A 22,688-nucleotide genomic window follows, 5' to 3' on the forward strand; every position below is an offset into this window, starting at 1 on the left:
CCTGTCCACCTGGGAAAGTGTGAACAAGAACCTCAAGGAAGAGATGGAGGAACTCAGAGGAGTAGTAAAAAGTCTTCTGCGGGAGAAGTTGGACGAAGACTTTCCGCGGGTGAGCGCGAGTGATAATAAGACAGAACTGCCAGTAGCCATCGTGGCAAAGGGTCATGAAGTGACCAAATCATGTGAAGTTGGTGAGTTAAGAACTGAAGAAGACAGTCACCCGGTCGGGTCAACGGTAGTGAGGGAAGTGTCCGTGGTAAAGCTAGAGCCTTCGGTCCAGGATGAGAGCAAGACCACGACCTTCCAGTCTGTGATTGATGTACCAGAGGACATGCAAGAAGCCTGTGCTGAGGAAGGTGTGTATGAGGCTTTCAAAGAGGTGGTCAAAGCATGTAAGGTGCGCTGGGCACCTGAGACTCGGCAGTTGTTGATAGTATCAGCCAGAGAAGATACATCAAACCGAGTAGCTGTCCTGAAGGAGATGCATCTACAATGTCTCCACGCCAAACAGCTGGTCAGGTGGAGTAATGTGAAGGCAGCTCGACACCTAGAATTAGCAAGGGAGGCTATGGATCGGCTGGGTTTGCGGAAAGAGGTGGTTCCGGTACCCAAAGCTCTGATTGGGAGAATCATTGAAAGATCTGGGAAGGTAATGCAAGACCTTGTGAATATCTCCGGAGTGGTGAGGGTGAGGATCCCTCTTGATGATGAAGAGCAGGTATCCAGTGAAGAGGGTAGGATTCCTGTCCTGGTGGTTGGCTCTGTGGAAAGCCTGAGAAACTTTTGGATGCTCTTGGATTATCGGGTGGGGTACCTGCAAGAGATTGAGCAGTTGAGGCTGGACCATCGGCGAATCAATAAAGAGGTTCGGAATACCAGGTGGCGGCCGCCCCCAACCCAGCAAGATGTAAGGACGCGAAGGGTTCCCCCAAGAAGTGACAGGGCAGATCGCCGAAGAATGTCAGCAAGTGGTAGTTCGACTGGCAGGATGACGTTGAGAGACCGTAGTTCCTGTGAGATGCTGAATGAGTCAGACTCACGCCAGATAGTATGCCCAACTAAGACTGATGACCGGACCAACCGGGGGAGCTGGTCTGGGAATGGAACAAACAGGGAGAGGAATGTGGTGACTAGACAGTGTCTGATGACGCAGACAGACTGTAACTGGAGGGCCAAAGATCAGGACCGATATTGTGACCGCTGGGAGCGGGGGAGGTCTAACGTAGGAACGAGGCCATATGACAGATGGAGACGGTTCTCTCGACCTGTGGGGCAAGATGTAGTGCGTGCCCGGTCACGAGACTCTGGTGTAATGTTGTGTGTTCAACCCCACAAGTTTGAACAGAGGGGGGAGGTATGTGGTGTAGTAACCACTGTGTCCACTATGCTAAGGGGAGCTGTGTGGATGTCCCAGGAGAAAGGATGAATGTCAGAATACTGAATGGCCATTATGTATCTCAAAGTGGGTGGCTTTGAGATGGAGACTTATGTGTTGATCAGCAGTGATACTGCTGAGGTTCTGCTTTAATGTGACAGGGAGAAGTCTCCAGGTAACTAGGGAGATGGGCAGGCCAGTTACCTACAAACCCACCCAGGGTGTGTGTTTAAAGAACACTGTTGTAAAGAGTGTGTAAGTGCTTAAAGAACCTGTGATGAGGTCAGCGTCATGTGACCCGGTGGGCGTGGCTATGAACCATATAATGTGGCCAGGGTAGGTCACATGTGGTGAATGATGGGACCGGATTGGTCCACTATGGAAGGTCCCGCTGAGAAGGAGCTTCCTGGCTAACAGCCTGTGAAGTGGCTGTGGTGAGTGGCTGCACGTGTCTGAGAGTTCCCAGGGGAGGGAATGAACGTCTGCAGTAAGCTGAAGCAGCCATGAGGAAACCCAGATGTGGGTGAGATAAGTGAGGCTAAGAGAGTCTGTATGCTGGACATTGTACAACCTGTGTGAACACAGGGTTTACAGAGTGAAACTCTGCCATGGACGATCTGCTGTTTATATGAAGTTTTGTTGCTGCTGTGGGTTTATGATGTTAAAAAACTGCATGGACTATGCTTGCTTTATGGAAAATCTGTGCTGGATCTGATTTTGTGGCTGCTGAGCGAGTATACCCTACCCGAATAAAAGCGCTACCTCACAACACCAACGGAATATATCAAAAGTTAATATGCTTTTTAACCTTTGTCAGGCTTCATAATTTTACAACGTTAACAGGCTGCAGAGGTACAATTGTACCTTCATATATACCTCCACTGTGGGAAGACTTTCTCCTTTACTTGGTTTCAGAAACTAAAGTTCATTCAGCTACAAATGTTATGCTGATATCTATTGGCCAGTGTTGTTACTGCTCACTTATGTTGCTGTCAATTAAGTTGATTCAAACTGGGAGTGGCTTCTACTTCTCTTCCTGCCTCCCTCCTCTCAGTAGCCATTTTGCTGTTCATCTCATTGCTGTGAGCACACACATTTCTAGGCTTGTGAAGTTTTCAATTTCTTGGATGCGAAGGTAGGAAAGTCTCACAGCATCTAACAGACAGTTATACCTTCATTCGCCTTATGTGGGGACAGAACAGTTAGAAATTGTCTTTGAGCCTGGACTTGGCTTACATATATTTTGTATGAAACTTATCACTATAGGTATGATTTTTATACAAAAATGGATAATAATTAGTATCTACATATTGTTTTACGATGTTTTACTTATTTTCAGCACAAAATAAAGATGGTGGCTCTGTTACAATTTTCCTATTGGTCGAAAAAACAGTCGAAGATGGAATGAAAATTCTGAAACCGTATACGGTTTACATAATATATAAATGACATTTATAAATAATTATCACTAGAAATAATTTACTTTTTTATCTGCACTTTAGAATCGAGTTTCATTCTACTTGCCACGTGTTACTGAACTAAATTACGAAGCCAAAATTCATCTACCAAGTCATCATGAGTGATAGTGATGCTGGATCTAGTTTCCGCCATAATCCAAGAAAACGTGTTTTCAGGTTAGTATCATTTTGTGAAAAGCCAATAATGTAGTATTGTGTAGTATTTCGGAAAATTATTTATTTTTCATTTTTTCATATTTACAGATTTACGTCTGACGAAATAATGCGAATGCTAGAAGAATCTGATTCTGAGCATGAGGAAGAACCATATGTTGCATCTGATGATGAAAACTATGTACCACAAATGGATGTTACTGAAGAAGATTCAGACATTGAACAAGAAATGGTCATAGAGCAGGAAAAAGAATACGACTCAGACGAAAGTGTTGAGGATGAGTCTGTGCCTCAAAGTGCAGGCGACTTTTGAACTGCTAAGGATAAAACTCAATGGTGTAGTGATCCACTGCCAAATGCACAAACAAAATCTCGTAATGTCCTACGACAAAGATGTGGCCCTGCAGCAATCAGCAACCTGTATACAGCAAAAGAGATATTCAAGTCAATCATGACTCGGGAGATGTGTGACATCATATTACGAGAAACGAATCGAAAGGCCAAGAGAGTTTGTGATGCTTTTAACAACGAACTGGTACAACGTTTTCCTGATTCTTCTGAACGGCCACCACAAAAAACATTCAAGCAATTTACTGAAACTGAACTCCAAGCATTTTTGGGCATACTGATTGCTGCTGGTGTGCACAGAGACAACAAAGAGAATCTGGAAGAAATGTGGAATGTTGATGCTCTGCCTCTTATACGTGCGGCCATGTCTCGTGACCGCTTCAAGATGATACTCAGATTTATCAGATTTGACAACGAAAATACACGTGCAGAACGTGTGCAAACAGATAAAGCTGCACCAATACGAGACATCTGGACAATGCTGAACAGAAATCTGAAGAGAGCCTACAAGCCATATAATTGTATCACCGTCGACGAGCAATTATTTCCATTTAGAGGCCATACTAAATTTACCCAGTATATACCTTCAAAACCAGCTAAATATGGCATAAAGATTTTCTGGGCTTGTGACTCGTCAAACGCCTACCCATTACAAGGTCCGCTCTACACTGGGAAACCAACTGATGGTCCTCGACAAGTAAACATTGGTGAACGAACAGTATTGGACCTAGTGAGCTCGTATAAAGGCTCTGGAAGAAATGTCACCACCGATAACTTCTTTACAACCATGGAACTAGCTAAGGTATTGAACTCCTGGAACATGACACTAGTTGGTACAGTGAGAAAAAACAAAAGGTTCCTACCTAGCAACATGCAGCCTGCCAAAGAAAGGCCTGTAAACTCGACAAATTTTGCCTACAATCATGATGCAACAGTCTGTTCATATGTACCAAAGAAGAACCAATCAGTCGTGCTTCTATCATCTATGCACATGACGGGAGAAGTTGAAGAGACACTAGCAGCCAAGCCAGAGATAATAAAATACTACAACAAAACAAAAGGCGGAGCTGATGTTATGGATAAAATGTTGGGAGAGTACACTGTGAAACGACGAACATTACGTTGGCCTCTGGCATTTTTCTACAATATGATTGACGTCACTGGGTTTGCATCCTACATCATCTACAGAGAACACAATCCAAGCTTCAGGACAAAGGATCAACGAAGAAAGTTCCTGAAAGATCTCGCAAATCAGCTGTGTATGCCTGCAATTGAAGATCGTAGTACAAACCGAATGATGATGAGAAACCATTTTCTTCGAGGTGCAGTAGAAATGGTGCTTGGACGATGCATTCTGGTAGCATCGCAAGCAGCAGCTGGCCCTCAAATACCTCATGGTAGTCGTGGACCCTCCCATGTTGTTGGTAGTTGCTATGTCTGCCGAGACCTGAGGCGAAAACAACGTAAGACTAGAAAGTCTTGTGTGGTTTGTGTGAAACCCATTTGCGATGAACACTCGGTAGCAAAGATAACATGCATTACTTGCGAAGAAAATCAATAAAAAAAGTTTCTTACATTTTCTTTTATAATGTAAATGAACAGTTTTTTTACTTGTTTATAATAATAAAATAGCATTATCATTAAAAAAAATATTCTTTTTTCCTTGCATTATCTTCATTCAAAATATATGAGGGTACATTTGTACCTATGCAGCTTGTTATGGATGCAAAAATATCTTGAGCCCTTATCTCGGAAGGGGGTGGAGATATTTTATTGAAATTAGGCCAATATATTCTCGACCAAAACTGCAGAGATGTCACGAAATTTCAGCCCTCTACGGCTTTTCGAAAAAAAGTTATTGCAATTTTAAAACGGAATAGGTACAATTGTACCTACTCAGCTGGACGAAGGTTAAGGTAACTTGATCTGTACGTTAACACAATTAATCAGCAGATATGAAATTATTTATATATTCATGGTGTAATTACCAGTGATGGGTGAACATGAACAGTAAAATTTGGGGTATGTACCCAGAACAGGGACTTATCCTGGAAGTTCGTGTTGCTGTTTGGATTTGGCACCCCGAACATTGGCTGTTTCCCACACTGTCATCTTTGTGTCAATGTAAGAAACAGCAATGGCTCTAATCGGTAGTAAAATCTTTACCATTGGTCAGAGAGCTGCAGTTCCCATGCTGTCAGATGACAGCATGTGAGCCAGCAGCTGTGATTGGCAGTAAAAAGGTTACCGCTGGTAACAGTCATTGGTTGATGAGTACTACTCACATCAGCATGCGCCTGCTCTCGCAGATAGCATCAAGAGCCAGCTAGGCTGATCAGAGTATTCACCAGCAGGTATCTGAGCAGTAAATAAATACATTTGAAAAAAATGATGTGGGGTCTCTTCTTTTTTTGATAATAAGTGCATGACAAAACCAACAGCTGAAGGGTGCAACACCCAGCGTTCAGCTTTACCATGGCTTGTTATCAAAAATAGAGGGGCACCATGCTGTTTTTTAATTATTTATATAAATAATTAAAAAAAAAGTTTGGGGTCCCCCTTATTTTTGACAACCATCCAAGCTAAAGCAGACAGCTGGAGGCTGGTATTCTCAGGCTGATAAAAGACGATAGATACTGGCCCCCCAGCCTTAAAATAGCAGCCCACAGCTGCCCAGAAATGGCAAATCTATTAGATGTGCAAATTCTGGTGCTTTGCCCGGATCTTTGCACCATCCAGGTTGAAAATTGTTTATCCCCAGACATGGATTACAGCACGGCACAGAACACGGACAGGTGAGGAATATGGTTGTTTATTACTTTTGTATTTATTACAGGAGATGAGGGATTCAATAGAATGGGCATTAAGTGAATATAACTGTGTTTGCTATTTTTAAATAAAAAAGCGTGTTTTGTTTTATTTCAAATAAAATACTTTATTCTGGCTGTGCCTTTATTTACAAAATAACTATAGGATTAGTAATGGAGAGGCATCAATAAAACACTTATCCATTACTAATCCTTGGGCTTAATGTCACCTGCCAATACAAAGGTGACATCAACTCCGCAAATATGAATGCCACTTGCCACCGCTACAGGGCCAATTGGAAGAGCTGGACAAAGTGCCAGAATAGGCACATCTAATAGATGCACCTTTTCAGGGTGGCTGCGGGCTAGTATTTTTAGCCTGAGGAGGCAATATCCATGGCCCCTTATCATCCTGAGAATTTCAACCCCCAGCTGTCTGTTTTACCTTGGCTGGTTGTCAAAAATGAAGGGGACCCCATGCCGTTTTTTTTAATTATTGTGAATTTTGCTTGACTGGTTACCAAAATAAAGGGGAACCCATGCCTTTTGTTTCTGTATTATTTATGTACAGCGATGGCGCTGGCTGATAAATACTCCCATCAACCACCACCTGCTCTTGCTGTTATTAGCGGCAGCAGGTGTCGGTTGATGGGAGCAGTAGTCCCATTAGCCAACACAAGCAACCTCCGATCACAGCTGCGAGCACATGCTGTCTGACTGCTGGTATGATTTTACCACAGATCAGAAGCAGTATTTGCTGCGCTGTAATGCGCATGACAGAGTGACACCCCAGAGTCCGGTTGTCACATGACATTGCCTCCCTCTAAGAGGTGAAGTCATGCTTGGAGGCAGAAAAGGGACCCCCATGCCAGGTAGCATGGATTAAATCACAATTTCCTGCTGCAGGTCAGAAAAGGGAGATGCCTTATAACTTCTGGCCAGCAGAGGGGATTGGTTAGTCAGCTAGAAGTCAGCTGAGGGGGTTGTCATGGAAACGAAACAGCTGTGAATTGTGAGGAAAAATGACAGTTACAATGTGAGGAGGTGAGGTAAAGAGATCTTTCTGGAAGATCCAGTCAGATGAAGACAGGGAGCTGATCTGTGAAGAGGGAAAGGACAAGAGCAGAGACTAAAAGACTCTAGGGAAGCTGAAATACTGCATATAGCAGACCCCTGAGTAAAGCACTAATAAAGAGAAAAGGGACATCAGAGTCCTAGGCTGACAGGAACTGTACGCCCTGATAGCCGAATCTGAAAGTACAGGGGATTGTAAATTCCTGTACACATTGAACACATGAGGGCACGTCAGCAGATAAGGAGCCTGGGGCTGACGGTGAAGAGAACAGTACCCGTGGAATAGGCTCACGCTGACAGCCATACAGGTTAGTGAAACCATCACGAATAGAGGGTCGCAGCATAGTTATATACAGCGGAGACCCACACACATAGCGCAGAAAGGAAGGTCCTAAATCCCCACCTGGCAAGGTGGATCCCCTGAATGCCTCCAGGTGAGCCGGACTCATTCCATCACCTGTATGTGGTACTCCGGACTGCAACCTATTACCAGTAAAAGGTAAAGAAACTACACCTCTCTGTGTCTTTCTCTCATTTATCTGCACCCCAACGTTTACAGCCATTTTTACAATTTAGTTAACATCTTTGCCCTGGGACTACAGCCCTACCTGTGGAGGGCAACAACATAATAGTTGCGCCCAACATCCATCCCAGAGAAGCAACACCGCAGCACTGGTCACCTCTGACTAGAATACCACAGGTGGCGTCACGTATTTCACCATCTAATAACTTTATTTTCATTTTTACCACATAAATACCACACCACTTTCCCGTATTTTATTACTGGACGCCTCTGGGCCACGGACCGGGTCGCCGCCGCCGTGACACCGTCCCCCATTGAAGTCGATGGGCCCGGTATCGAGTACCCCCCAGGCCCCGCGGGGCGCTCCAACAGCATGGTAAACTTTGAATGTTCAGGACCCCCATTCAAGTGAATGGGGTCTAGGTTCAGGTTTGGGTACTGTTCTGGCATCCAAACCCCTTTTTTGCAATAGTTTGGCCATACCCGCCAGAACCGAACATCCGGGAGTCTGCCCATCTCTAACAAGGACCAAACTTATTAAAGTTTTAAGCTTTAATATAACATGCTTCCATAGTATAAAACTATAGAGTGCTGAGTGCTACTGTACTGCACAGGTTATATGTTCAAAGCTCAGGTATATGCCCAAACTAAAATATTTGACATTATAGCAAAATAATATTTATAGTAAACTTGTATTTAAGGAAACTGGAGAGTATTAAAAATGAAAAAAAAATAATAAAACAATTAAATAGTTATATATATATATATATATATATATATATATATATATACACACATACTGTATTGATATGTTTGTTGCAAGTATTGTGTATTTGTACTTGTCCAGAGAAATCTATTACACTATTCTCAAAGATATCCTGACAGGAATATTACTTTCAATCCTATCTAAAAAAATTAAATGAAGAAAAAAATGGAATACTCCTCTTGTGTGACCGAGCAAAGAAAAAAAGCAAAATAAATCATAACCACAAATAAATGACATCTCCCTGGGAAAATACTCTTCTTTTTCCTGCCTTCTTTTTTGAAGGAAACAGGTTATGAAGATTGAATTTTACTTGATGGGACCCATCAGCCATGAAGGAACAAAATGAAAGTTGAATTGTATGCCAAGGCCAAATATTAAGAGAGAATATAACTTGCTTTGCCCTCTGCGTGAAACTTCCAAATGCCGTTATGGATAACTCAAGGAGATGAATACTAAACATTGATTTATGGTGTCACAAGGAATTCATAAACATGGGGATACATAAAGCTTTAAAAATGGAGAGCGTTTGCTGTGCATTATTATTTAAAATATAGCATAATATACATGTATACTGTACATTCTATAAGTTGCTGTCTAAATTATGTACTGTATATACGTCATACAATAAAAAGGACATCTCACAAAATTGTTTTATTCTTTCATGGAACAAGTAGACCCTGCTATTATCCCATCATAAAAATAGGTGTGATATGCACATAGACATTTTCCTCCATTCACATGGGAGATAAAGGACTTTCCTTTTTGTGGGATTAACAGTGGTTGGACCAGTAACTAACCATACATTTAGCACCTTTCTTATGTATTGATGAAAAATGTTGATTGCCGAAAAACCTTTTTAAATATCTGTCTCTATCATTGAGCCATTAATATGCAGAGGGAAACTGTCAATTCAATTTTATTCTCTGATGGCAACATAAAGTATTACTATCTGCTACCCTTTCCCCCACATCAACATAATCTGAAAGGTGCTTGTCATCTGTGTGCTATTCCCAGGACTTTCTAATCATGTAGGAGGTTAGACCAGGAGACCAGAGCTGTCTCATTACATCTCATGTGCTGAAAAACCTAAGCTATTGTGGGTGTGTGTTGCTGCTTGGTGATGATTGGAAAACGTATACAGGCCGAAGAAGTATGCAAAAAACTTACTAAGGCTAGTTTCACATTGGCGCTTTTTTGCGCAGCGCATCGTGCGCAAGAAAAACGCATGAAAAACGCATGAAAAACGCAAGCAACGCTGCGTTTTTTTTACGGCAAGCGAACGCTGATGCGTTAAAAAACCGCAGCGTTGCTTGCGTTTTTCATGCGTTTTTGGCTTGCGCATGCGTTTTTCACGCGCATGCGTTTTTAGGTGTGATATGTCAAAAACTGTTTTTAACAAACAAGAGAGAGTTCACCAATGGGACAAATGGGACAACAGTGGGAGTGTCTTTATATAGACCTTGTACAGCAGAATTCCTCACATTTTGCTGCTTTGCCAGTGGATATGATGGATATGCGTATGGATAATTTCCGTTTCAAGCTTGATCTTGACATCGCGATGTCTCAGGCGTATGCCTTTGCTTGCCAGCGGGAGAGGGAGAGACACCAGAGATGGCAGCGGCGTCGCTTTTGGAGGCATCCGATAATAGAAGTCCGGGAAAGCCGTGGAGCGTATCACACGCTGTACACCGAGCTCCAGGTCAACCTGCAGAAATTTGGAGACTATATCCGGATGTCCCAGGAGAGCTTCATGGACTTGCTGGGTATGGTCGAAGGCATCATCCGGAGGCGGGACACTCAGCTTCGGCGTGCCATTCCTCCGGAAGAAAGGCTCCTGGTCACCTTACGGTATGTAATTTTTTGCCTAAATTTATTTATTTTTATTTTTTTTTTAAATTTTTGGTGTTTTTTTTTTTTTTTTTAAATTTTTTTTTGGGTAATATTTTTTTTGCATCATTTTTAGAGAAACTGTTCGGCACCTTATGGTATGTAATGTTGTGCCTAAATTGTTTGGGTTTTTTTATTAATTATTTTTTTTAACATTTTTGGTTTTTGGTTAATAATTTTTTGCATCATTTTTACTGAAACTGCTCGTCACCTTATGGAGTGTAATGTTGTGCCTAAATTAATTTGGATTTTTAAAAAATGTTTGTTTTTTTTTGGGGTAATATTTTGTTGATTCATTTTTAGTGAACCTTTTTTTTTCCCTAATTTTTTTTTCTCATTGGATTTTCTCATTTACTAATCAAAATTCTTTGCAAAATGTTTTTCTGCTATATTTTATTTAAAAATCATGCAAAACAGATATCCCATGTACTTTTGATTTCCAGGGTTTTTATTTATACCCTAGACAGAAATATAATTTTTTTTTTTTTTTTTTTTTTTATTGACAGGTTCCTGGCAACTGGAGAGAGTCTGTCATCCCTGCATTTCCAGTACCGGCTGGGAATCTCCACTTTATCCGGGATAGTTGCCGACACCTGCAGGGCTCTGTGTGAAGTTCTCTGTCCGGAGTATCTGCCCTTACCCACCACCGAAAAGTGGCTTCAAATAGCTGAAAAATTTTGGGAACTCTGCAATTTTCCAAACTGCCTAGGAGCCGTGGATGGGAAGCACATCTGAATCACGAAACCAGCAAGAAGTGGCTCCGAGTTCTTCAATTATAAGAAGTACTTTTCCACAGTCCTTATGGCGATAGCGGATGCTGACTGCCGGTTTGTGGCGGTGGACATTGGGGCTTTCGGAAGGAGCAACGACTCGCACACTTTCAAGAACTCCAATATGGGCCGGAGGTTGTACAGCAACCATTTTAATTTTCCACAGGCACAGCCTCTTCCCCAAACTGATGCTCCACCACTGCCATTTGTTTTAGTTGGGGATGAGGCATTTCAGATGTGCCAGAACCTGCTAAAGCCGTACTCCAGCCGTGCCTTGGACCACACCAAGAAAATTTTCAATTACAGGCTGACAAGGGCACGCCGGACTGTAGAGTGCGCCTTTGGCATTTTAGTGGGCAGATGGAGAATTCTTAGCACCGCCATCAACCTGAAAATGGAAACTGTGGACGAGGTTGTGAAGGCATGTGTGGTTCTGCACAACTTTGTAATGGCAAAGGAGCCACCGAACTTTGATATGGACGAACCTGCTGCCAACCCTTTGCCTGATTATAATCAGCACCCTCTTCGGTCTTCAGTGGAAGTTGCCCAAATGAGGGACAAATTTGCGGATTTCTTCGTAACCGATGTGGGTCGTGTAGCATGGCAGGACCAAATGGTATAAATATGTTTATTAATAAATGTTAGCATCCTTCACTCTGGTTGATAACTGACCATGTCATGTTAAATATTTTGGTTGTACTATCTCCACTCTTGCATGCAGACTGGAGAGATGAGAAAGGTTTACAACTTCTACCATTCCCTGGCCTGGTGTCATGAAGTGATGATGCCCCAAAAAAAAAAAAGCATCCTGACTTCATAAATAAAATAAAATAATAAAATACCATCCTCAAATCAGTCTTTATGATACCTGCAAGTTGAGAATATATATGCCTTGTACCCTCCACCATCATTCTGACCAATACCAACAGACAGAAGAGACTGGTGCATGAAAATACAAGTCATATATTTGTGTTTGTCACATCACATAGCTCCAAGAATGACACAAGAAACGTGTCAGTACTGGAGCTATGTGGTGTCACAAACACAAAGTGTAAGGCGCAGTGTGTGCAGGTGATGAAACACAAAATAACCAAACATTTTTATGAAAAAAAATTAACAATTTTTTTTATTTAGGATGGTGGAAATTGGGGGGTGTGGAGGGATGAGGAATGGCTGGTGGAGGTTGTGGTTAGAGGGGAGGGAGGAATTAAAGAAGTGGGAGAAGGGAGGCGAGGTAAGGAAATTTGGGAAGTGGGAGGTGAGGGAGGGTGAGAGACCTCCTGCTGTTTTCCCTCCGATTTCGGCGGCTGCCTTCCCGTCTTGTGCCGGAGGACATACTGGACCCCCGTGACCTGTGTGACCGCCTGGAGCTGGGGGACCGTATGGTGGTTGGGGACCGCCTGGCAGGATCGTGCTGCATGCTGGTGGTGGTGGAGGTTATGGTCGGTGCCGCAAATATCGAGTGCGGGTCCCCCGTCTGCTGATGCTCCGTGGTGGTGGCGGTGGCAGTCCAGGCAGGGGTGGTCCTCGTGCTGGTGGCGCTGAAGACAGGGGTGGTGACGGGCCATCCTGTGGTGGTGGCGGCAGCAGTGGTGGGCCAGGCAGGAGCAGCGCTTGGCATGGAGATGGCGGGTGACAGTCCAGCTGCACTCGGACTTGGGGTGGTATGCAGTGGTCCGGCGAAGCTTGGAACAGTGGTGGCCGTGCAGTGATATGCAGCAGATGTCGGTATTGCAGTATAACGAGTCAACGGTGGCACTGGTGGAAATGCCACCGCTGACTGCTGCATATACCGAGTCTGCTGCATAGCCTGCATATAAGCATTGTTGCAGGCCTGCATGACAGTTAACTGGAGTTCAGGGGTAAGGTGTTCCGCCGAGTCCCGAGCTATCTGTGTGTAAAAATGCTGGGCTGGTCTGGCGAGGTCAGCTTCCAGGCGCTCAAGGCGACCCTCGATAGACTTGAAGCGTTGGTCCAAAAGGAGGAACCCGCTATCAAGTCTATCAGAGAGTGCCTTGAGGCTACTCTGAAAGACCGAGCTCAACTGAACGAACTCGGGCATGGCAGGCCTGTCCGAGGCCCTCTGCCGCTGCTGGCGGGAAGTGCCCGCAAAACCAGTGGCAGAGACCTGGGACAGGGGAACACCTGAGCGACCAGCTTCCTGGTCTCCAGATGACTGTGGTCCAGACCTGCAAGGTGCTTCATCGCTGATGGATGGCTGGGAGGGGTCCGTGGCAGCTGGATGAAGGACCGCTTCGGAGCCAGGTTGCAGGGTGCTGCTCCAGGTGCTGTGAAAATATAAGAAAGAAATTAGTACTATAGCATAAAAATCGACAAGTCCTGTGGAATTGAAAAGCACAGAATAAAACACATTACAACTAGAATATACTTACGTTCGGGAGGCAAGGACCGGTCTTAAAAAGGCCATGGCACGATGATACCGGTATTTCGTGCCGGTCCTTGACGCAGCACCACTGCGAACCTCTCTCTCCTGGCGGATATCCCTGTTGAAGCGGTCCTTCATCGAGCGCCAACGGGTTCTGACTTTGTTCACTGTAGGGAAACAATAAAACACACACAAAAAAAAAAATTAAAGACACTGCGCTGGAGGCTGTGATCACCTAACTGTGTGTGATGCTAGAAACTCCATGGGGTTAATAGCATCACACCAAGTTGTGTGATCACGGCCAAGATCACTGCTGCATCACACTGCAGTGAAATACTTACGAAACTCCTTGCGGACCCTGGCAGTCGCGTTGTCCCAGCCATCCATCAGCGATTCGGCCACCTGGTTCCAGAGCCGCCGGATCACCACGCTGTCCGAGTGCAGCTGGTGACGGGTGTCCCACAACGGAACTCGCTCCTGGACTAGACGAATGAGCTCGTCATTGTCCAGGGCGAGCTCCTCCTCCCGCAGTGGAGCCTAGAAAATAAAGAAAAAAAATTTTGATACATTGAAATATAAAAATAAATGCATGAATGAAAATAAAATACAAATAAATTACATATACCCAAAAAATCCAGCAAAGTACGTTGCAGAAAATATAAAAAAAAAAAAACAAGCCATGCTATTAAAAAAAACACACCAAAAAACCCCCCACACAAAATACATTAAAATAACCGAAAAAACATTTTCAATGTTTTTTTTGGTGTGTTTTTTTTAATAGCATGGCTTGTTTTTTTTTGTTTTTTTTTTAATATTTTCTGCAATGTGTACTTTGCAGGATTTTTTTTTTTTGCTTTTTGAAAGGCATTGAAAATGTTTTTTTCGGTTATTTTAATGCCTTTCAAATACCAAAAAAAAAAAAAAACCAACAAAGTACACATTGCAGAAAATATTAAAAAAAAAAAAAAAAAATACCAAGCCATGCTATTTAAAAAAAAAACCCACCAAAAAACACATAAAATACATTAAAAAAACCGAAAAAACATTTTCAATCCCTTTTCAAAAACCAAAAAAAAAAAAAAAAACGTTGCTGTAAATATAATAAAAAAACCACACTAAAACCACAAGCATAACAAAAACCCAAAAATACTCATAAAAATGAAAAAAAAAAACCTTTCAATAATAAAAAAAAATATAAAAAAAAAACAATACGGTTTCCCAAAAAAAATTGCATATAGAAATTAAGCTATCCCAAAAATTTAAACATTCTGTACTTACATCCCGTCTTCCCGCCCGCACTTGGCCTTGCTGCTGCTCCTGCCGTTCCTCCTGGCGTGGTGGCGTGGTGGAGGATGAGCTCTGAAAAATAATAAAAAAAATTAGCCACATGTGTACATTTTTTTTTAACTATCCATAGGGAAGCATGGTACTCACTTCTTCGGCCTCGTGCCCAGTCTCGGGTACGAACTCTTCAGATGAAGAAGACATGCTGGAAAAAATAAAAAGAGAAATTAGTACATAGAAAAGTTTTGAACTTTTTTAATTCAACATTCAGGCACACATATAGGTATTTAGGCCTGTTTCACACTTCCGTTTTTTTGGATGGTCCGCTAAAAAAATGGATCCGCCGTTTTCCCCGCAAACGGATCCATTTTTTTGACGGATCCGCGGTAGCCGCAAATGTAAGTCTATGGGAAAAAAAAAACGGATCCGCGAAAAAATCGCGGATCCGTTTTTTTAGCGGCGGATCCGTTTTTTAGCGGACCAAAAAAACGGAAGTGTGAAACAGACCTTATACTTACATTATCAGCAGGTTCTTGTGGAGAAAATTTGATTGTGTCTGGCTCGCTCTCTACTCTCCAGAGTACTGGTGAATTCCACCGCCCACTCAAACTTTTTATCACCTGCTTAATTAGCGTCTAGACAACTTTCCAGACGTGTTGACCTTAAAAACGCATGCGCAAAAAACGCAAGCGTGCGCAAACACATGCGCACGCATGCGCTCTCATAGGCGCCAATGGGGGGTTTTTGCGCATTCCGTGCGCAAGCGTGCGCATGCGTTTTTTTGACGAGACAGGGCGGACCAAAAAAAGCAACATGTTGCGTCTGGCGCGCCTGGCGCAACAGACAAAAAAACGCATGCGCACGAAAACGCTAACATGCGCAAAACACTGCGCACGCCATTTTAAACATAGGGGCGCAGTGCGCATGCGCACGGTGCGCTGCGCGCAAAAACGCCAATGTGAAACCAGCCTAACAACACCCGCTTGGACTTAAAAATGTAAAGTTAACTAAATACCAATACTGTGATTGCTAAAATCTCTGCAATGGAGAGGTGAAATTAAAAAAAAATAAAGATTTTATTCCACTATGCAGCTATTATTACATCATGAGCGAGGTTCAACATAAAAAATTGGAGAAAGGTATTCTTCACTCAATCTTTCCTGTGTCTTTCCATGTGAAATTGCAGGGTAGGGAAAGTATCCCAACATATAGCTTTCAATCTGGAGTTCTTCTTTAAACTATACTGTATATCCTCATAAGTATCTCGCATTATCTTAATAATTCTCACACCTATGAAACAAATCACATGCTGTCTGGAGCCTTACTCCCAAGTCCAGAACCTCTTTTTGCTAGTCTTAAAGGGAACCTGTCACATGAAAAAATGCTACTAACCTGCAGATATTAAATTAATCTTCAGATTAATAACGTTTTGAATCTGAACTACTGGCTGGCACCATCACATTGAAGCCTGTTGCTCAGAGGAAATTAACTTTGTTCCTCCCAGCTGCGTTCAGGTGTCAGTTATGGGGGCGCAGTCACCGCTCTTTGTATAGTGAGCAGCAACTGAAAAACTGCACCCAGCTCTGTCTGACATTTCATTTGCTTCCAGCAGAGGGGGCAGATTCAGAAAGCTATTAACACGCATATTAACCAGGTTGAGAGTGTTTTTTCAGTTGACAGGTTACCTCCTAATGAAGCCTGTGAGCTCTGTTTGCCATCCCATATGCAGTAATTTAGAGTTTTTTTCTATAAGAATTTGCATGTCGAATGGACTTGTTAATTACGGTGTGTAGGTGTAAGAAACAGTATTTATTGGCTTCCTTTTTGAGTCTTGCCAGCATTTAAACCATTTTTCAAATTTTAATATTGAGTCAAATGAAAAAAAAAATTATATATATATATATATATATATATATATACTGTATATCTATATTGTATATCTATATATAAAACTGAATGTGTGTGTGCGCGTGTGTCACCAACCAATCACGAAGCATCTTTCATTTCAACAGGGCTGTTCAAAAGAAGCTGAGCTATGATTGGTTGCTATGAGCAAGTTTTCCCACTTGACAACACCTCAGCAGACACTGACATGAAGGGAGAAATCTAGCATCCCTGGGAACATAAGCTCCCAGCCATTGTCTGCCCCCCTAAAAAGGAGCACAGAGCACATGACAGAAATGAATCCCTCCCTCCCTGCCCATATCTCCAGCACACATCCTCACTCTTAAAGGGATCATCGGTATGGAAGTCAGAGCAAATCCATCCAGTGCTTTGGCTTTGACCCCAGGCCTCTCTTCAAGGGATCTCCTGTATGGAAGTTAGGGCAAATCCGTCAGCGCTCTGATTCTGATTCCCAGCCTCTCTTAAAGGGATCCCCGGTATGGAAGTTAGGGCAAATCCACTCAGCGCTCTGGTTCTGACCCAAGGCCCCTCTTAAAGGGATCTCCGGTATGGAAGTTATGGTATATCCCTCAGCACTCTGACTCTCACCCCAGGCTTCTATTAAAGGGATCATTGGTATGGAAGTCAGGGCAAATCCACTCAGTGCTCTGGTTCTGATGTCAAGCCTCTCTTAAAGGGATCCTCGTTATGGAAGTTGGGACCATTCCACTAAGCACTCTGGTTCTGACATCAGGCCTCTCTTAAGGGGATCCCGGGTATGGAAGTTAGGACCGTTCCACTAAGCACTCTGGTTCTGATGCCAGGCCTCTCTTAAAGGGATCCCCAGTATGGAAGTTAGGGCAATTCCACTCTGCATTCTGGTTCTGACCCCAGGCTCTCTTAAAGGGATCCCCGGTATGGAAGTTAGGGTAAATCCCTCAACGCTCTGATTCTGACCCCAGGATTCTATTAAAGGGATCCCCAGAATGCAAGTTAAGGCAAATCCACTCAGCACTCTGGTTCTGACCCAAGGACCCTCTTAAAGGGATCCCCGGTATGGAAGTTTGGACCATTCCACTTAGTGCTCTGGTTATGACGCCAGGCTGATGGGATGATGTAGGATATTAGGGGTAGTTGTCCGTTGGCTCTGGCCGACGGAAATATGTGGGATATTAGAAGTAGTAGTCCGGTGGCTCTGGCTGACGGGATGATGTGGGATATTAGTGGTAGTTGTCCGGTGGCTCTGGCTGATGGAATGATGTGGGATATTAGGGGTAGTAGTCCGGTGGCTCTGGCTGACGGGACAATGTGGGATATTAGGAGTTGTAGTCCGGTGGCTCTGGCTGACGGGATGATGTGGGATATTATAGTGAATGTTGCTATGCGGAGTGGGCGGGGCTCTACACTCAGCTTTCTGTATATATAGATATAATCATTATAATTTGTTATAACCATAGTTAGTTACTATGCCCGGGCAGCGCCGGCCTCTTCAGCTAGTATATACTGTATATACAGTTGTGGCCAAAAGTATTGACACCCCTGCAATTCTGTCAGATAATACTCAGTTTCTTCCTAAAAATGATTGCAAACACAAATTCTTTGGTATTATTATCTTCATTTAATTTGTCTTAAATGAAAAAAACACAAAAAGAATTGTCCTAAAGCCAAATTGGAAATAATTCCACACCAAACATAAAAAAGAGGGTGGACAAAAGTATTGGCACTGTTCGAAAAATCATGTGATGCTTCTCTAAGTTGTGTAATTAACAGCACCTGTAACTTACCTGTGGCACCTAACAGGTGTTGGAAATAACTAAATCACACTTGCAGCCAGTTGACATGGATTAAAGTTGACTTAACCTCTGTCCTGTGTCCTTGTGTGTACCACATTGAGCATGGAGAAAAGAAAGAAGACCAAAGAACTGTCTGAGGACTTGAGAAACCAAATTGTGAGGAAGCATGAGCAATCTCAAGGCTACAAGTCCATCTCCAAAGACCTGAATGTTCCTGTGTCTACCGTGCGCAGTGTCATCAAGAAGTTTAAAGCCCATGGCACTGTGGCTAACCTCCCTAGATGTGGACGGAAAAGAAAAATTGACAAGAGATTTCAATGCAAGATTGTGCGGATGTTGGATAAAGAACCTCGACTAACATCCAAACAAGTTCAAGCTCCCTGCAGTCTGAGGGTACAACAGTGTCAACCCGTACTATCCGTCGGCGTCTGAATGAAAAGGGACTGTATGGTAGGAGACCCAGGAAGACTCCACTTCTTACCCCGAGACATAAAAAAGCCAGGCTGGAGTTTGCCAAAGCTTACCTGAAAAAGCCTAAAACGTTTTGGAAGAATGTTCTCTGGTCAGATAAGACAAAAGTAGAGCTTTTTGGGCAAAGGCATCAACATAGAGTTTACAAGAGAAAAAAAGAGGCATTCAAAGAAAAAAACACGGTCCCTATAGTCAAACATGGCGGAGGTTCCCTGATGTTTTGGGGATGCTTTTCTGCCTCTGGAACTGGACTGCTTGACCATGTGCATGCCATTATGAAGTCTGAAGACTACCAACAAATTTTGCAGCATAATGTAGGACCCAGTGTGAGAAAGCTGGGTCTCCCTCAGAGGTCATGGGTCTTCCAGCAGGACAATGACCCAAAACACACTTCAAAAAGCACTAGAAAATGGTTTGAGAGAAAGCACTGCAGACTTCTAAGGTGGCCAGCAATGAGTCCAGACCTGAATCCCATAGAACACCTGTGGAGAGATCTAAAAATGGCAGTTTGGAGAAGGCACCTTCAAATATCAGGGACCTGGAGCAGTTTGCCAAGGAAGAATGGTCTAAAATTCCAGCAGAGCATTGTAAGAAACTCATTGATGGTTCCCGGAAGCGGTTGGTCGCTGTTATTTTGGCTAAAGGTTGTGCAACCAAGTATTAGGCTGAGGGTGCCGATACTTTTGTCTGGCCCATTTTTGGGGTTTTGTGTGAAATGATCAATGTTTTGCTTTTTTCTTCATTCTCTTTTGTGTTTTTTGATTTAAGACAAATTAAATGAAGATAATAATACCAAAGAATTTGTGTTTGCAATCATTTTCAGGAAGAAACTGAGTATTATCTGACAGAATTGCAGGGATGTCAATACTTTTGGCCACAACTGTATATATATATATATATATATATATATATATATATATATATATATGTAAAATAGAAAAAAAAAACCATGCCACTATGCTATTAAACATTTCACACCACTACTATTTTGGTGCTGCTTTTTTTTTTCTTTCTATTATCTAAGGACATAAAGGTGTCTGGAGAAGCGTGCACTGCTCTTAGGTATTTTGTGCTGTTCCTATTTTTTTTACACATATAAATCTTGAGCTGAGTGCATCTTCCTCTACACATGATGTCTTCAGAAAGGGTAGCATAGAAAAACCTGACAGATTCACTTTACAGTATATAGTGAGTTGCTGAAACTTTGCACAAAGGTATGCTGGTGGGCTGGATAAGCACACTTGTCTTGGCAACACTGAAATTTTCTGGTAGTAATTTTAGGCCACAAAAGTTTGTCCCTGTCCTGCTGCTTGAAATCTGTACAGTGACAGCAAACTACCTTTATTAGCTTGGGGGGATAGGATGATGCTTTTAAGAGCTTTGAAAAAAGAAAGAAGTGCAAATGCAGCTTGGAAGATAGATGGATGCCTGCTTCAGATGTTTAATGTAAGTGGAAATCAGGGGAATGTAAGATTATGCATATTGCAGAAAGATATCCCCATGAATACAGTAAAGTGTAATTTGTGTCAGTGAGGCCTCTGCAGAGAACATGACTCTAAATTATTGAATCATCAAAGAAACTGCTAAAACAAGGAGAACAAAAATGGATTGCACTTTTTATTTATTCATATTTGCTAGGATTTTTAAAGAGAGTCTAAATATGGAAAAAGAGGACTTCAAGAAAATCACATGAAGATGGAACATGAATAAATCATATTTTCTCAAACTAGTAATCATCGATTGTGACTGTATGCAGGTACAACTTGTGTATTGCTTCAACATTTTCAGTTTTATATCTCAATGTTTGTAGAATAGGCCATTGTTATGTTGGATAGATCAGTGAAAGTGGCAATGCAAACTGCACTGCTTCAATAAAATTAAAGGACCACTTAAATAACACATCGGATCTCACTGTATGAAAGATTCAAGTAATCTTTACTGTATAAATTGTGCAATTTGTTAGGCACAAAATGACATATTAATGGTCTATGGAACACAAACTAATCAACTAATTGAAGGATGTCGCCATAAATCTCAAAGTAAAGAATATAAATCAAATATGAATCCTATTTGTGTGAATTTCATCACTTCACCTCATACTGTGACTTAGAATATATGGCCCTCACATGACAGCATCCTCTCCCAACAACTTCTCGCCTCCCTCCTGTTGAGATGGCAGATGTTGTCCTGGAGGATCAGGGTGTCCGAGATTTCCTGGACAGATTGTCACACTATGCGAAAGCGTTAAATTGCATGATAAATAGTAATAGCAGGCTATCCATTATCCATACACATAAAAAGTAACGGGGCAAAACTTAAATCCAACACAATAGAATAAAGGGCAAAAACCCAAAGAGTATATTAAGCCCAATAAAACACTTTTTATTTAAACACAGTTAAAACATATACAACCTTTTAATATACCACTAAAGATGAGCGAATATGTTCGGAAAATGATTGCCAAACATAAATTCGGCACGAATATGGCACACTCGGATTCGTGATCGGTAACACGAGCGTTTTTCTTTAAATCTGGAAAAGTCTGTAACATTCGGTAAAAGATAGAATAAGAGCCAGTAATTTGCGTGCTGCATTCAGTAAAATCACAGCGTTACAGGTTAGAGTAGAATAGATAGAAAAGATAGACATACAGAAGTCATTGACACACACTATATATATATATATATATATATATATAGTGGTGTAGTAACCACTGTGTCCGCTAGGGGGCGCTGTGTGGATGTCCCAAGAGAAAGGATGAATGGCAGAATACGGAATGGCAGTTATGTATCCCAAAGTGGGTGGCTTTGGGATGGAGACTTATGTGTTGTTCAGCAATGATATTACTGAGGTGTTGTTTCAATGTGTAAGGGAGAAGTCTCCTGGTAACTAGAGAGATGGGCGGCCATGGTTACCTACAAACCCACCCAGGGGGTGTGTTTAAAGCACTGTTGGAAAGAGTGTGTAAATGGTTGAAGGACCTGTGATGAGGTCAGAGTCATGTGACCCGGTGGGCTTGGCTATGAACCATATAATGTGGCCAGGGTAGGTCACAGGTGGTGAATGCTTGGACCAGGTTGGTCCAGTGTGGAAGGTCCCGCTGAGATGGGGCTTCCTGCCTGACAGCACGTGTGGACGCTGTGAGTAATGGCTGCAAGTGCCTGAGAGTTCCCTGGAGGGAATGAATGTCTGCAGTATGGAGAAGCAGCCATGAGAGAACCCTGATGGCGTGAGATATAACTGTGAGGCTGAAAAGCCTGCGTATTGGACATTGCTAACAGAGGGAAGCTCTGTCATGGATGCTATGCCGTTTATATATTGCTGGTCATGGTTTATGATGTTTAATAAACCGCATTGACTTTACTGGTGTATGGAAAATCTGTGCCAGATCTGATTTTGTGGCTGCCAAGCGAGTCATCTCCTACTTAAATGACAGCGCTACCTCACAATTGGTGGAGAAAGCTATGGGCTTTGTTGTAGCCTTGTTGCTGGGAGCAATGGAAGAGGACTGCAAAGTCGTTTGCTAAGGGCAACGCTGAGCCAGGAAGGCTGATGGTTGGGGAAGCCACTGACCGACTGTGGTTCTGGAACCGTGGGGTGGCCTAGTGAGTAAGGCACTGTCCAGATTGGTGAGCCCATTGTGGCCATTTCCCCAGGAGAAAGAGACTTATAGGATACCTCTGCAGTAG

Source organism: Dendrobates tinctorius, unplaced genomic scaffold, assembly GCF_039654945.1.
Source record: "Dendrobates tinctorius isolate UK_male_01 unplaced genomic scaffold, ASM3965494v1 ptg000015l, whole genome shotgun sequence".
NCBI lineage: Eukaryota > Metazoa > Chordata > Amphibia > Anura > Dendrobatidae > Dendrobates > Dendrobates tinctorius.